Here is a 16,724-nt window from a genome sequence, read left to right as displayed (position 1 = left end):
GTGTTTCCTTAAGCAACCATGTCAACCATGAATGGTTAAAGACTGGGCCAACTATTTTTCTTGAGCTGTTCAGGTGTCTTCATTGGACAGTCAAAAAAACAATGGTGATATTGTAAATTAGCTACTTTTTCTGACTTTAGCTGTACAAACATTCATAGTCAACTGACTGCAGTTTTATTACTGAGTCATGAGAGAGATTTTACTATGGTGACTTTATATTAACCAAGGTATTAACCAGGGTGGTAAAGATAATGGCTCTTTTAGGCTTGATGAAGCTCCACACAGACTGTCAAGAAAGATCTTCTGCTTGCAAATGATTGTGTAGCAACAGTTTCATCATTTTACATCAGTTGGATGGCTGGCTCAGTATCCTAATACTAAAGAGTATATTCCTACTTTAAAACACTAAGCAAAGTGGAGATATCTCAATTACTCTGATCCATCTTGAAACTGAGAGTCAGGAATTGAATGAAAGCTTTAGTAGATATGAATGGGAAGATAGGTAGAGAAATAAGCTTTTCCTCAATCCCTTTTGTGACAGTTATGTTAGATGGCTCAACTTATTATCCTATCTTGGAACTGCTGGGCAGGATTGATATGAAACATCAGGAATATAGTCTACCCAGATTACAGAGGCCTTGCTTAGGCTGAGCTCTGAAAAAGTAAAATACAGGCAGAATATGAGCCAGCAGCAAATTTTAGGCACATGGAATAAACTGTAAAGCACATGAACACCCTCTTCCTGCAGAAGGGATAGGCCTTTTTTTATTCCCCTCCTATGTAGTTCTCTGGTAAAAACAATGCAATTTCTGTGCCACCAGCTATCTCCTGCAAGAATGTAGTCTAAAGGCTGGTGGGATGGGTTTGTTGAATATATTGTTTCTTGTAAAAATTTATAAAAAGTTGGGGTTTTTTTCCTAATTTGGTTTTGTTAAAGTAGTGTGAAAGTTACAAGTGCTTTGGTCTCTTCTATGTAATTTTCCCTGCAGACTGTGCTGATCAAGCTGTGCCAGGGGAGGTTTAGACTTGAGGTGAGGAAAAATTTCTTCACCGAGCGAGTCATTCGTCATTGGAATGGGCTTCCCAGGGAGGTGGTGGAGTCACTGTCCCTGGAGGTGTTCAAGGGGAGATTGGACGTGGCACTTGGTGCCATGGTCTAGTTGTGGGGTCTGTTGGGACAGGTTGGACTTGATGATCCTTGGGGTCTCTTCCAACCTTGGTTATACTGTGATACTGTGATACCAGGCCTCCAAAACAAATGATGAATACACCCAAGTGATCCTTATAAAAAGCACATATGTATTAACCTTGGTGCAAATCATTCCAAGTAAGAAAATATAATTTTTTTTTTTTTTCTGGGGTTGGTAGCATTATATATGGCACTTCTAGTCGGAGTTTCTAAAATAAAAACTGCATAAAAAAGGTGAAAGGTATGAATAACTAGGACTAGGCAAAGAAGAAGTATTTAAAAAAAATTATCTTACAGCTGTATCATAAGAGAAATGACATCTTTGTCACCAAAGTGGACAACTGGATGCAAAGGGGTCACTTTCACAGAATGAGGATATTCTGGCTGCCTTCCCCTGCACACACACAATGAAATTTCTTCTCTTTGCTCTGTTACAGATGCATCTGAGTCTTTATTTCAATTAAATTGTCTTAAATTAATTATCCTTTTGAAGTTCCATGGACATGAAGCAGAGGCTATTCTATAAATCCCATTAATGAAGATTATTAATAAGTATTCTGCATATAAATGTGCCCAGTCTTATATCTGATATGGGGGTTTCTTCAACTGGGAGTAGTCCAGGCCTCTGAGCTGTGGAGCGGTTACTGAGCACTTGGCTTCAATGTCTTTATTTGTATCTCAGGAAAGAGGTGACAGCAGCTACTGTAGATTTGATAGCAGAGAGTGGCTGCTTTGGGTCAGATCACTTCTTTTAACTGGAGACTGGTTCTTCTCATTTGCCATTCAAAACTGTGGTTTTGTAATAAGTGTCAAGACCCTTGGGTCAGCAGAGCACTGAAAATTCTGTCTGTCCCAGCTTAGTACAGCTGCAGCGAGTTCATTGACACTTCTTTCTGGCAGCTGGGTTCACACCGACATCAACTCTTCAGCTGATCGTGCTGCTGGGGTCTCGGACAGCAGAGGTGTGGAGACAATTCCAGCTAGTGCTGAGGGTTCACAGTATATTGCCTGTGCTTTAGTCCAAACTATTTCACACTAAGGGCCCACTTCTAAACACTGAATTAGGTGGGCTCTTTCAAAACTTCATGGGTGATAGCACTAAAAGTAGAAAGTCTTCATGACTCACTGAGTATTGTCTGTGGGGAATGATTGAAGCCATCTACTCACAATCCCACTAATCCCCTGCCATGTCTCTGAGACAGGACATCAGAATTCCTCTGATGACTGTATCAAATGCCATGCTCAAGTCCTGCATGAGGAGTTATTTTCAGAGTTCCGATAAAGGGAAATGTTGGTTATTATGAGAAATGGATAGAAATTTAATAACAAGGTCTGATATAAGCAGGAAGGTTTTTTACATTGTCTGTTCTACTAAGATTATGGACAGTATCTGTAATGTGATGTGCCAGCAAAGCAGAAAAATGTTTTATGCTATTACAGTCTGATGTTGGGAGTGTGGATCTTCCCTTTTCAAGTGCAGAGGAAAGAGATTTGTGTGCAAATAGCAGAAACAAGCAAACAAACATCAATTCAATAGCTGAAAAAAATCTTTGGCTGCTATGACTCTTTTCCCAGAAAAGCTAGTAAATAAAGTGTGTCAAAGGGAATGATCCAAAATCTAACTGCTTTTTTTTTGAGTTAATTCAGAAATTTCACTGATTTAAATAGAAAACTCTATAGGTAGGTCATAGCTACTAGATACAGGGCTCAAACAGTTTGCTACCTGATGCTTTGTAACCATTTGCAGCATTTGTGAAGTTATTCACAGCAAGAGGAACAGATCCTGTTAGAGGATTTCTGCAATTAGGTATTTTGAGGAATAACTGCTGTTGAAGTAAGAGGGAATAGCACTCCTTTTGTGAAAAGGCTGATTTACATTTAAGTCACCATTGCATTGAGAATTGCTACAGAACATAGATGTAGCAGTTATGCTGAATGTAGAATTACTTAGCAAAAGCTTTCAAGGTTGTGAGATGGTTTTCATGGTTTTAATTCAATGGATTCTACTGCAAAATGCATCTGGGTTAAATACAGGAATGAATCAAACTCAGGAATGTCGCAAAAAATGATGACTGAGCTTCAAGCAGAGATCATCTGGGAGACACTTGATAAATGCATGGAGAGCCATTCCTTGCTGTTGTACAGTGAATTGGGTTTTGTTACTGCCTGAATGAAACAATGGCAGAACATTATGTACAGTGGAGGAACATCCCAGAGTATCTCAAAGGAACATGAAAGCAGCAAGTGAGGTACCCACCACTCAAAGCTGGCAACTTGTTGTCTTTGATTACATCATACTCTCTTTCAGCAGCATCCATTATTTAGAGCATGCAGGAAAGGACACAGGTCACTGAATCAAGTAGTCTGGTTCTTCTGTTTGTCCTCAGTGCTCAGGGTACGGTCCCCATCTCATTTACTGAACACTAGTTTGAATCTTGTTATGAGCAGAATGTTTTCCTTGCCTTGTAGGGGGATGCTAGTCACTGTGGTGTCCAAGTTCTTGACGTATGTTGACAATTTTATGCTTTCCATGTCCCAGTGAATGCAGGATGTGGTGTTAAGAGTATTTCATATATGAAGGGCACAGACAGATAAATAAAGTGATTTATGTGAGTCCATACAGGAAGTTTGCAGCAAAGTTGGAAAAAATACCACCATGACTGTACTCACATGGTAGCAGGACACTGTGGAGGGGCTGTAGCACTGAGAAGAGTGGTGCTGAAGACTTGACATCCACACTAAAATTGTTTTGGAGGTTTTACTTTGGACTGGGTCTACTCTCATCCATGGAAATGAACTCCTGAGGGCAGCTGAAGTCACGTGGAGCTGAAACCTCTAGTTTAATTTAGCCTCCAGAGAGCTTAGTTTGCCTGCTCTGAGACCACTTGTGTTATGAGCCTACCGGTGATGATCAGATTTACTTCTAGCATGCAGTCCTGATCAGACCTAAAGTACTGCTATAGAAACATCCTCTATTTCCTTCCATGCTCACTTCCTTTACTGTATTTAAGGTGAATACCAGGTGGCACTTCCAACAGCATCTCTGACATTACGTGTGAAACTAGGCAATTACTTGCAGATTATTGATACTGTCCTTGGATCACTTTTCTCATTTAAAACCTTCCTCTCAGTGAGCTTCCTGCCTCACATGGCTTCAGCTATCTGCTTTGCATCAATGACTTACAAATCTACCTGTTCTCTCCTGACCTCTCTGCCTCTGTCAAGTCCAGCATCTTGTCGTGTTTCTCTCTGAAATTTCCCTCTGAATACTTTGCCCTCCATTTAAACTTCACATGGCAAAAACATCATAGCTCAGTGAGCTGCTTGAAGTCATTACAGCAGGAGTCCAGACAGCCATTAAATATAATAAAATTCACATATGTCTTAGGTTAGCGGTAGAAAGAAAAATGTTTCAGCTAATTGAGCTAATTTTTTATTAGGTATTTTATTTCACTATTGTATTAAATAAGTGTACTTCAGTAACTGCACTTCAAGTGTTTTATAAATAATAGAATGAAGTTTATCTGACATAATGTCTAGTTCAGCTTTTGAAATGAATTTCTCGGTCATCATGGAAGGTAAACATCCATTCTCATACTTGTGGATCCCTCTGTTGTTGTTGGCCATAAGCTATATTTGCCTGTCTCAGGGAGGCTGTGTGCCCCACAGTAATGATCTTAATTAGTATGAGACCTTCTTCAAGGCCTAGTTCTAGCAGATTCTGATAGCAAACCACTGCTAGGATTCCTCTTACTGATATGATCCCATACAGATTCTCTTCTCTTGATGGTGTTCAATATAGGAGTCACTAAGATATAGGTATCTCCAAATCTGGGATCTGGCATGGTTAAATCCTCATCCCTGGGATGCTGTTCAGGGTTGTGTTCCCATAAAAAGGCTGCTTATACCTTTCCATCAGAGAGCAGGGCCGTTAAATAATTGAAATGGAGTTGTGTATCTAAATGTTGTCAGTGGTAGGAGGCATGTTTGAGTTAACGACAGCTCTTCTGTTACTCGCAATGAGCTTGAAATGGAGACTGAGAAGGAAGAAAGGACACAGAAAAGGTAGTACTATATCCTGGGTCAGCAGCTATAAATAGCCACCCAACTGTGCATTTATGAACCTGCATCTTTAAAAGAACTGTAAAACAAAATAGCATTATGTTGCCTCCGGTCCTTGTTCCCAGCCTGACAGAAACCTCTAGATCTGCTCTATCAAGCTTGCCAGTAGAGGTAAGAAAGTAGCTGACAGTAGCCACTGTTTCTCATCCTCTGGGTGCAGGCAAGGAGTATAAATGGGTATTTTCCCAGTGTGAGTTACAATTAAAACCAGACAGAACATGATGGTTCATTTCCAAATAGATGGCTTTCCCCATACTCCAAGATAGTGGGCCTGCACCCAAGCTGCCTCTTGTAAATACTCCCTGACACACTATAACACCAGGAACATGTCTGATCCTATCTTAGAATATGATGATTTATGCAGGCCAACACTGTACCCAGGCCTTTGCTAACAAATAGAACAAAATAAGCTATACTACACCAGTGCTATTTGCACTGACATTTGCCCTGACACTGCTGTTAATGCAGGTGTAACAATAGCCTGTCACTGTACAAATGCCTGTCTCAGTGCTCCTTTGCCGATTCCAGCTACTGTTCAGGCATCTTCCCTCAGTTCTTTACCAGGATTTTCTTTTTTCCTCTGCTTACAAACAATAGACCCACCTCCCAGCTCCCGATCCCAACCACTACGGCCACATCCTTTTTCCACTTCCTGCTGTGCTTCATGTCTCAGCAGTCCCAAGCTTCCCTCATTGTCTCGGGGTGCTCGCTGGATCCAAAATATTTAGGGCCTTGAATTTTCCTCCAGTGACAAAAAAAAAAAAAAAGCATTAAAAAATGTTTCAGAGACTAACAGTTTGGCTAGGTGGATATGGCTGTGTGCAAGAACAGCACTTCCCTGACACACAGGTGATCTATCTGCCAAATTTCAAATCCTTGCCTGAAGTAACAGTTGAAAGCAGAATAGGCAAAAACTTGTTAATGAAACAGCTGTAAGATTTTTGTTTTAATATTGGCAGAAAAACATATTTTCCCTGACCCAGTTTTGAAAAGTGCTGATTCATTTTCGTTAAAGTTTCCTAAAATATTCAGCTAAACACAGACACTTTTCACATTTTGAGAAAGTTTTAATCAAACTATTACGGTCTGGCAAAGTTATAAACCACTGAAAACAGAATTAAAAAATGATAAGGGCTGAGCAACCTTAATCACAGGCTTTGCTACTGTGGTTAATCCCCAGAGGGGGGTTATTAAACCAATAATAATTTTAAGAGATTATGGAATTACTTAATTTTTGATTTCTCGACTCACAGATATTACTGGTCTAAACATTTTTTGATGTCTAATTATGATAGAGAAACACAGCATTAGTAGAAGTTACTGCAGCACACACACACTGCTAGATTTTCCTCAGAAAAAAGTTTCACGGTGGGGGCAATAGTAGAAGAATTGCAGAGACCTTAAAGTTTTTCCTAAGCCTGGATTTTCTTCCACAAAATAGTGTAGTTGCTATTAGGCTGGTAACAAACTCACATTTCTGTATTGGAACACATTATTTTATTATATTTACATGAGAGAAGGAAAAATTTTGGGGAAAAAAAATATATGTACATTAATTTTATTGCTTTTTAAGTGCCATAATGCTGTGAACATTGTTCCTTAACTAGCAGAAAGATGGGCTTCCTTGCAACACTTCAAAATAACACACATTTCAGACTAGAAAGCAAAAAAGTGATACATCTCCTCCCAAACATCAGCCACTGTTTTTAGCATTATTGTGTCAGGCAAATGCATTCTGGTTTTTAAAGCTTCAAATTAAGAACAAGGAATAGATGGTTTTAAGTTTGTTTAAAAGCTGGCCAATGTTATATTTGCTTATTTAATCTTCATTAAATTCAAGTTCCCATCTGGCTCTTTTTCATACCTTTTTCAAATCCTAAATTAAAGCATTGGTGCTCTCTGCTAGTTATAACAAACCATTCCTGTCAGTTATTGCTCTCTTGACAAAAAACTACCCTCCACCCTCCCTTAAAAATTTAGCTGGTATCTCTATATAAAAAGCAACAACACTACCAAAACCCAAAAGAAGTCCCAAACTCTTGGCATTTCCAAACAGGTCGATATATTTGTAACATCTTTACCAAGTCCATGTATCTTCTTTATTGCTCTTCATAAACAGGCTATTGGATCCTTCAGACTTCCAATGTGAAAAATGAAAGAATTTCCTCCCATTCTTGTCTCTCTTATCTCATAATTGTTTTGTTCAGAGCAGTAGGGGAGAACAATATAAATGTCTCTGCTGTTTTATTTGCCCTTTTCAAGCTCGTTCATACTTTCCTCTAGGGCATTTTTTTCTCCTTTTCATTTTGAATTTGTATCTGTTTACTGCTCCTTACACACAAGCAAGCTAAATTGTTCAAGATTTTATTCCAGAGCCTTATGTAACACAGATAACAGAACAAAATATTTAACAGTGAGATTTCACAATGTCTTATAATGATGTTATGAGGTAAAAAAAAATAGAGCTACGTCCAGCCCCAAGGAATACTTATACAACTGACCTTGTGTTTCCAAATCTGTTAATCTTGTGAGCATGCAACATCAACCATCCACTCTTCCATACATCTTGGACTACCTTGTTACAGTCCTTGTTCGAGCTCATAAGGAGAAGGATGCAAGAGATTGCTGGATACCAACTGTAAACTCTGTTCTGAATGACAGGGTTCACAGCTCATGTATGTGTTGAAGTATGGCAAGCATAACTGGAGAAAGCAGAGATCTGGTTTCAGGAAAGACATGATTTCTCATGACTTCAGGAATATAAATTGTGGTATGGAGCTTCAAAGAAATCCTAGGAAAGGTTTCTGGTTTTATTGAGTTTTCATGGCAAGTTTTTGGTAGTAGGGTGAGCTACAGGGGTGGCTTCTGTGAGAAGCTGCTAGAAGTTCCCCTGTGTCCCATAGAGCCAGTACCAGTCAGCTCCAAGATAGACCCACTGCTGTCCAAGGCCAAGCCCATCAGCAATAGTGGTAATGCTTCTGTTACAGCATATTTAATAAGGTGAAAAGAAACCTTGCACAATAGCAGATGCAGCTGGAGAGAGAAGTGAGAATATGTAAGAGTAACAACTCTGCAGACACCAAGGTCAGGAAAGACGAAGGAGGAGGTGCTCCAGGTTCCAGAAGAGAGATTGCCCCGCAGCCTGTGATGAAGACCATTGTTAGGCAGGCTGTCCCCCTATAGCCTGTGGAGGTTAACAGTAGAGCCAATATCCACCTGTACATTGTGGAGGACCCCATGCTGGAGAAGGTGAATAGCTGATGGAGGCTGTTACACCACGGAGATCCTATGCTGGAGCAGGCTTCTGGCAGGACCTACAACATGGAGAGAGAAGCTCACACTGATGCAGGTTTGCTTGCAGAACTTACAACCTCAGCAGGTATCAACACTGGAGCAGTCTGCTGCTGAAGGACTGCACTCTACAGAAGGGACCCACACTGGAGCAGTTTGTGGAGAACCCATGAGAAGGACTCAGGCTGGAGAAGCTTGTGGAGGACTGTTTGTCATGGGAGAGACCCCATGATGGAGCAGGGGAAGAGTGTGAAGATTCCTGCCCATGAGGATGAAGGAGCAGCAGAACGAACATGTGATGGACTCACCAAACCCAGTTCCCTGTGTTGTTTGGGAAGAAGAGGTAAAGAAATTTGGAGTAAAATTAAGCCTGGGAAGAAAGGAGGGACAGAAGGTGGGGATGATATTTTTAAGATTTGGGTTTATTTCTCATTATCCTACTCTAAATGTATTTGTAATAAATAATAATTTATTACAAATAATAATGTAATAAATTAATTATAAAATTCCCCAAGTGGTGTCTGTTTTGCCAATGACAGTAATCAGTGAATGATCTCTCCTTGTCCTATTCTTGACCCATGAGCTTTTAGTTATATTTTCTCTCCTCTTTCCAGAAGAGAAGGGAGATTGATAGAGTAGCTTTGGTGGATACCTGACGTGCAGCCAGGGTCAACCCACCAGAGAGAGATGAGTCAGTGCTAGCACTTTTGCATGCTTTTTATTGGTCTCACAACTTCCTGGCAGGACTTAATTCAGTCTCTGAAATGGATCAGAGGATGGATGGCAAATAAATAAGCTAGTTGCTTGGTACTTGACTGATAACTGGTTCGGCATCTTCTACAATGCCAATCTTCAGGCTCAATGGAAATCTACAGTTGCTCCTGTACATACATGTGAATAACATGGTTGGTAAGTGACCCAGAATGTTGGTACACTATGAATCTCTTGGCTCATTATATTATTGAAATATCATCTCTGAGGAGATATGTTATGTTTAAACTGCTCTGAGCAGTTCAAATGGACGTTCATCTAGTTTAAGATAAGTTGAGTGCCAAAAAGGGACTACAAGTTGTTGTGGAGCCAGAGATAGATTTTAGCTTTTTTTAAGGACAAGTTAGTTGTTTTTTCTTTTTAGAAAAACTCAGCAGATATTCCAGTTAAGTCAAGGATAGACTGTTCAATGTATGCCCAGAGACAGAGACTTTTCCAGCTTCCTGTGAGTCTGTCTTGTGGATGTTGTGTGACAAAATGTGTTGTGATCCCCAAGAACAGTGTACAATCAAATGGAAGCTGACACGGGAGATGAAACAAGCAGGCAGAACAAAGAGAGACTTGACCTTGTTTGTTGCAGTGGTGGGTGTGTGAGGGACTAAATAATGTCTCTCTTGATGTGACTCAACAAAGATAAAATCACCTTTGCTGCTTGCCCAGACAATACCTGATGTGTATTGGGCAGACGCCACTGGATAATGACTCTCTGAAATGTGCATAGACAAGATCCTCTCTACCCATCAGCTACCCTGTAAAGGGAGGATGGTGAAAAGGATAAAGATTGCTCACCAGACTGCAGCTGCCCTGGATACTCTCTGGAATATGCATATTCACCACCTGGACACATATCTAAAAACTGGATAAAAGAGCTGAGCAACTACTGGCTCAGGAGAAGGAAAAGACCAGGGCAATGCTGCTCTGAAGAAAAATGAAGAGAATACCAGGAGAGAAAAGGACAGACACAGGAGAAAAAGACATCATCATGTAGCCTGGAGGCAGCAGACCAGGAGGAACCCTCTCTCCATGTCCTAAGTTCTGCTTGCTGCAATTCATGGAGCTGAAGAGGCTGCTCAGAGAAGGGCTTGGCCTTGGACTTTGGGATCTCTCCCTCCCCTCCTCCTGTGGAGGACAGCACAGCCAACAAGGATGACGTCTTCTCCACGCCAAAGCGGCAGCACTTTTCCTCCACAGACCCAAACTGTCTTGGGAGGTGAGGGCCGTGGTAATATAATTCCTTTCCCCTTCTCTCTCCCTCTATTTTTTTTTTCTCTCTCTCCTTCTGATCCATCCACTTTATTCTGTTAATAAATAACCTCGCTGTTGATATTTTGGCCTTATTTGTGCCTCTAATTTCATAACACGGGAATATTCAAAAGAACTAAGTCTTTTTCCCCTCTCTGGACCAAGACAGGGTGAAAGGGTTTGGAGAGCAGGTCTATGCTCCAAGATGAAACACTGTGCCTTTCCTACAGTTTTCTTAGTTGTTTGTGAGGTTTATTGTGTATAAAGTTGAAACACAAGCTAAACAAAGGAAATTCTTTCATTTCCTGTGAGATTATATTGATCTTATTTCAGCAAAGTGGAAGATCATCAACATAGTGTGGTGGGTTGAAAGGAAAGGCCCAGCTTTCCCTCCCCCACTACGAAGAAATAGCCACAGCCAACTCAGCCAGTGATGCGTAAGGGAAAATGCTGTATTTACAAAGCAATGATCGCAGGGAATTTATGTACACAAATATACAGAATTTACAATATATACAGAAATATACAGCAAGGAAACAAAACCAGGAATAGGACCCCCTAACAGAGGGGGCTTCCCCCTGTACCCCCTTCACCCCCCTACCTCCCTTCTTCCTCAAAGAGGGTTAGAAAGACGAAAGGGGAATTAACAAGAGCAGAGAAGGCCTAGTCCAGGAGGGTTAGTTCTTATCTGTTACTTGGCCAGAAGCCCAGAAGCAGTCAGCTGGAGAAGGGTGAGCGAAGGAAGCGAAACTGCCCGAAGTTCCAGCTGCCCCTGGGACTTAAGACCTTACTCCCACCTAATCTACCAATGAAATTCGTTTAGAATACAATATATTTACAAAACATTTAGCCAGAGTGTCCCTTGCTTAAAGGCACAGCCTCAAACGGTCACACATAGATACAGAATGGTTTGCTTATTGATAATGCTAGAAGTGCTAGTGTTGCTTTGAATTGATTATACCTATAGATGTTTCCTCTGACAACACAGGGACAATAATATCTTTCCCATCTGTTGTTTTATCTGTTTGGATTTTTAATTATAATTAATTAACTCAGATATTGGCTACTTCATGTGTATGTGCATATGTGAACACATCTGATGATCTTTTGCAAATCAGAAATCAGAAAACTTCTGTATTATTTATCATTATAGTAGCAATGTTTTTTAAAGCATAGCTGTACGTGGAAAGGACTACAGTGCGAAAAGTGACAGCAGAAGAATTAATGCTTTCTCCAGGCCCTTTTCCTCTCAGAAATGATTGACAAGGTAATTTTCTTCTTGTACTTTAATAAAAGTGTATACATTATACACACCAATAAATCCTCACCAGGCCAATTACACATCATATGACTTATCTTGTCACAGCACCTAATATCCAAACAATAAATTAAAAGGTATGTTTTATATGCAGATTTGCATATGAGGATGTTTCCCAGTCCCCAGACTCAATTGTCTTATGAACACTACAACATACAAGAAAAAGAAACAAGCTGACTAGGATTTTGTGACTAATAAATCTTGCCTGGTGAAACAAACTGTATCTGTATGACTTACAAGAGTATGCTGTATAAGTAACACTTGTTTTACATATTGAAATTATATTGGGAGATGAAATACTGAACAAATACTGAAGCTCTTCCTTTCACATGCAAAGAGGTATTAGCTATACATATGCAATACTATATATTTGATTCCTCTTCTTACCACTTTGCCCTGTAAAGGGACCTTTCTATAAATGAGAATATCATTTGTTTTTCACCTCCAAGTGAGCAATTTAATGAGAGGTGGAAATTCCAAAATTTGTTTGCATCCTGGGCTTTTGAAAAGCTTTGATTAGATCTGAATGCAGGTTTTTTTTAAGATTGTCTCTAGCCTAAAGGCATAGGCTTGATTGTGGATTTTCCTTAGACAGGGCTTATCAGCCTGGTTTGTCCTAAACTCAGCTGTTTAATAGTATGGAGGCAAAAAGTGGGGAATTAATCTTTATTTCCACTGTCATAAAGCACATTCATTCATGAGATCTAGTGCAACATGTACAGTATTCCTCCTATTTTCTGGTGTGGGGTGACCTCCCCATGGACATGTGGAGGTGAGGGATTAGGTCATGTTTCTGCACTTCCAGCAGAGTTGGGTATTTCAAGTGCCTGAGGGGAAACAAACTGTTCAAAATAATGGAGCTGAGATTGTTGTGCTAAAGGGAAATGAGGAAAAGATTGTGGCCTCTGAAACCCAGTCTGTTTCTCATTCTCCCCTTCAGCAGTGAATTACCCTGCTGTCCCTCCTCTGAGCTCTTGGTGAAACCATGATTTAGTCCTTTGATTGTCTATGAATAGAATTACCCACTTTGTTGCTCTCTTGTTGGTCAGGATAGCTTGCCTGAAAGTGAGTAAATGTTTCTAACATATGCATGATATTATGAAAGTATGCAGAATTTTGGTTTCTACAGTTTACAGAAGGAACTAAAATTCCATTGCACCTAGATGCCCAACCAGCATGTATCCCTCCATATAGATCAATAATCACCCTCGAAGGTAGACCACAGTAAATTAGTTGTCTTATTCTTACCCCTTCGATGGTACAGTCTGCTAGTTCAAACTCAAAGTGTGTTTTTACTGTGCCTTTCAAGTGTTTACTGGTTACCTTCTTTCCTTCTGGGTCTAAATTATTTAAACTACTGCTTTCACAGAAATAACATTAGACCCTGAGCATTTTAGTACAGAAGGACTTAGAAATAATTAGCTAAAATTAATTACTGTAGGCTGGGCTCTTAGTTGCCTAACATGTAGTTATTTCATCAAAAATGCAACAAATAAAGGCTGAACCTGAGCAGTGCATATGAGATGTCACTTTCATGAAGCATGGATCAGAACTGCTTGAGCTCTGTTTTCACAGATGGCAAAAGGGAACTGTGGCCAAATAATATACCTGCTCTGTAGACCAGGGCAAGGGAATATGTAATGCTGGCATTCGGAGGAGAAAATAAACATTATGTGATGTTATAAAGAAGAGGAATGGAAAGGAAAAATGTTAGCAAAACACAGTCTTTCTGCAAGCATTTTAAAGGGTGGTGATGTTTGTCCTTAACTTTAGACATCAGTCTTTGGGGTTTAAGTTAAGTCTTTTGGAGGTCAGTACAGAGTTAGAGACTCCTTCACATGATGAATTAGCACCCAAAGTGGTTTGAGAGCCAGTCTTTCTGCAGCATCAATGGTGAGAGGTAAGCATGACCAGCTTTCTAGCTTGGACACCTTCAGCAAGGCATATGACTTCATTCCAGATGAGTATCACCAAAGACTTCAAGTGTTTAAGGCAAACTTTGTAATGACAACCAAAGAACAAGAATCCCTGTCATATCACATAAGGACCGATTTATGACAGGTTCGCTTCCAACATCTACTTGAGGGCAGCGAATACTTATTGTGTGGCTGTCTCTTACCACACCATTGACTTCAACAAGCAGTTGGCACTTCACACTAGTGAAATTTCATACACTCATTGTGCTGCACTTGGAAAGGATAATGTATTTTCATTTATCACGGAAGCACTGCAGAATTTATGATATATTTTTTGTTTGTCATTTTCTTGTTTTTAAGGTTTGGTATTTTTAGCCAGGTTTCATAAAGAAATGAGGCTTAAACCATCATGCTCTCCTTCAGCTCCCTCCTTATAACTTCTGAACCTGGGGCCAGTTTCAGCTCTATTTGACAGAGAAGCAAAGGTTTCAAAGATACTACATTCCACAAGTTTCATGAAAATCAACAGCTTGATAGATGAGAGAATACATTATTGTTCCAGCTGAAGACAAGGACAGTTCAATCCTTGGTTTTTTTTCTGTTTGGCAGACACCAACTTGTCAGTCCCTGTGGAGTGGTCAGTCAGTACTAAGTAGTGCTGAACTAACCATGGCCCAAGTCATTTTTCACCTGCCTACCAGGCAAGCAAAATTGAGAAAGAAAGTCTGGAGGTGGCTTTGGGAAATTGAAAAGGATTTTGTGCCATAAGCAGTCATTTGGAGTTGTAGTAGTGGTAGTGATATGCTTCAGAAGATGAGAAGGAACTGCAAATATTCTGATAGGAGGAATTTTGGAAATGAAAAATTCTTTATTCACCAAACAACATCTCCCCATCTTCTATGCTCTGTCTTGTATAATTAACTGAAGATATAATAAATATCATGATGGCTCATAAATAGGAGTAGAAAGGACAATGATGAGGTAGAGGTGTAAAAAACCCAGTGTAAAACAGGTCTTGAACAGAGCATTGTGAACAAGTTCATCCAATGACCCAATGATCTCCTGGTCTGTTGTATTTCTGTTAGTTATAGATGGATTTAGTTAGCAAATGACCCATATGGAAAATACTACCTATTAGGTTTTGCTTGTTCTTTAGCCTCCAGTAGTCATCTTCAATAAGTTTTCTAACAGTGACATGTTAGGATCAGAGGAACAGCAGCACAGAACCTGTAAAATTATTCATCTCTTCCAGTATCCAGTCTCCAAAAGTCATCATAATGAGCTAGTCTAGGGACGGTGCAACTAATCTCCTAATGAATAACTGTAACAATTGGACCTTTGGGGAGATTTCTTCTTCACACCAAACAGTCAGTGATATGCTTGTGCCTTGCAGCAAGAGGGTGGATGTCCATATTGAATCTATATTTCAGTCATTTAGCTATGGATAGTCTTATTAATAATATAAATGCAATAACTCAATGTTTGGGTTAAAAAAAAAAGAAAAAAAAAGGAGAAGAAAGTGTAAGAAAGAAACTAACTGCTTAGTGAACACATGGATGGAAAAGAGAAGCTTGCAGACGTGACAAAAACACCAGTGACTAATAAAATTGCTTTTATTACCCTAATTTGCCTCATATAGTGCAAATATTTAACTTGAATAAGGCATGAATTGGTAAAAAAATGTGTGCTGTACCATTTAAAGTGCTATACTTGAATAAAATAATGTATATCTTTTCATATGCAGTCCTTGAAGTCACACTACATACATCTTTAATTTCTTCAATTAAGAAAAAAAAAGAACAAATGGAGTTAGATTTTAATTATTCATAGTTCATTTGAGAGAAATCTTTCTAAATGAGAGGAAGGAGACTTGTGCTATCTATCACAAAGAGAAAAAGAATAGATAGAAAATCCACTCTCTGAACTATTTGACAATACATAAGCTTCTGCCTTCATTATGTACTGCTGCCTGGTGTGTAAAGAGAGATGCATTACCGGAAGAGCTATTTAGGGGGTCATGTCATGGAAACTGTCCCCAGAATATTGAACTGCTGATTGGCAAATAACTGCAGTACACATTTGGTAGAGTCCTACTAAGGCATGCACATGGAAACATTTCCTTGAAGCTTATTTATAAAAAGATGGGAATAGAAGGAACAGCCATATTGGATAAGACTTACTGTCCGCTCAGGCCACCTTTGTCTTTGGCAGGAGCCATAGCCAGCTGAATAGTCAAGAAACATGTGGGAAAGTTGTAGGAGATGTGTCCAAGGAAGTCCATAACCAGCAGAGTTTGACTTAAATCTTAGAATATTTATTCCTGCCAGCATATTTTTTTACATTCTTGTTAAAAGAAGGGCTATTTTTGTTGTCAATAAGAAAACAAATTCCTCTTTGGATTTTACTCAACTACTGATCTCATAACTGCTTTGCTGCACTGAGTTCCACAGTCTTATCATTCTCTGGATGAAAACTGATTACTTTCTATCAGCTTTGAATTGATTATCTTTCATTTTCATTGAATGTCTCCTTGGCAAAGAAGAACAGAGCCAGCAATCTGCCTCTTTGAGGAATTCATTATTTTATATGTTTTTATGTAGACTTTCTGGGTCTTCTAATTTGCAAAGTCAACAATCCCTGCATTTCTATCCTGATTTTACGTCGGTGACCTCTGTTCTCCTAATGACATCCATTCTGTCTCTGAATACGTATATTTTAATAAGTTTTTTTGAGATAACAAGGTTTCTGATTTGGAAACAATATTATAATGGCACTTCATTATTTCATATCATTGTGGCATTAGGGTTTTTCTCATTAAATTGCATTTCCTTGTTTAATTGCAACTGCAGTCTTTGTTGTGTGATTGCAGCTGATC

This window comes from Dryobates pubescens, chromosome 3, assembly GCF_014839835.1.
Source record: "Dryobates pubescens isolate bDryPub1 chromosome 3, bDryPub1.pri, whole genome shotgun sequence".
NCBI classification, from domain to species: Eukaryota; Metazoa; Chordata; class Aves; order Piciformes; family Picidae; genus Dryobates; species Dryobates pubescens.
The sequence above is the reverse complement of the archived record's forward strand: the minus strand, read 5'-3'. Positions refer to the sequence as shown.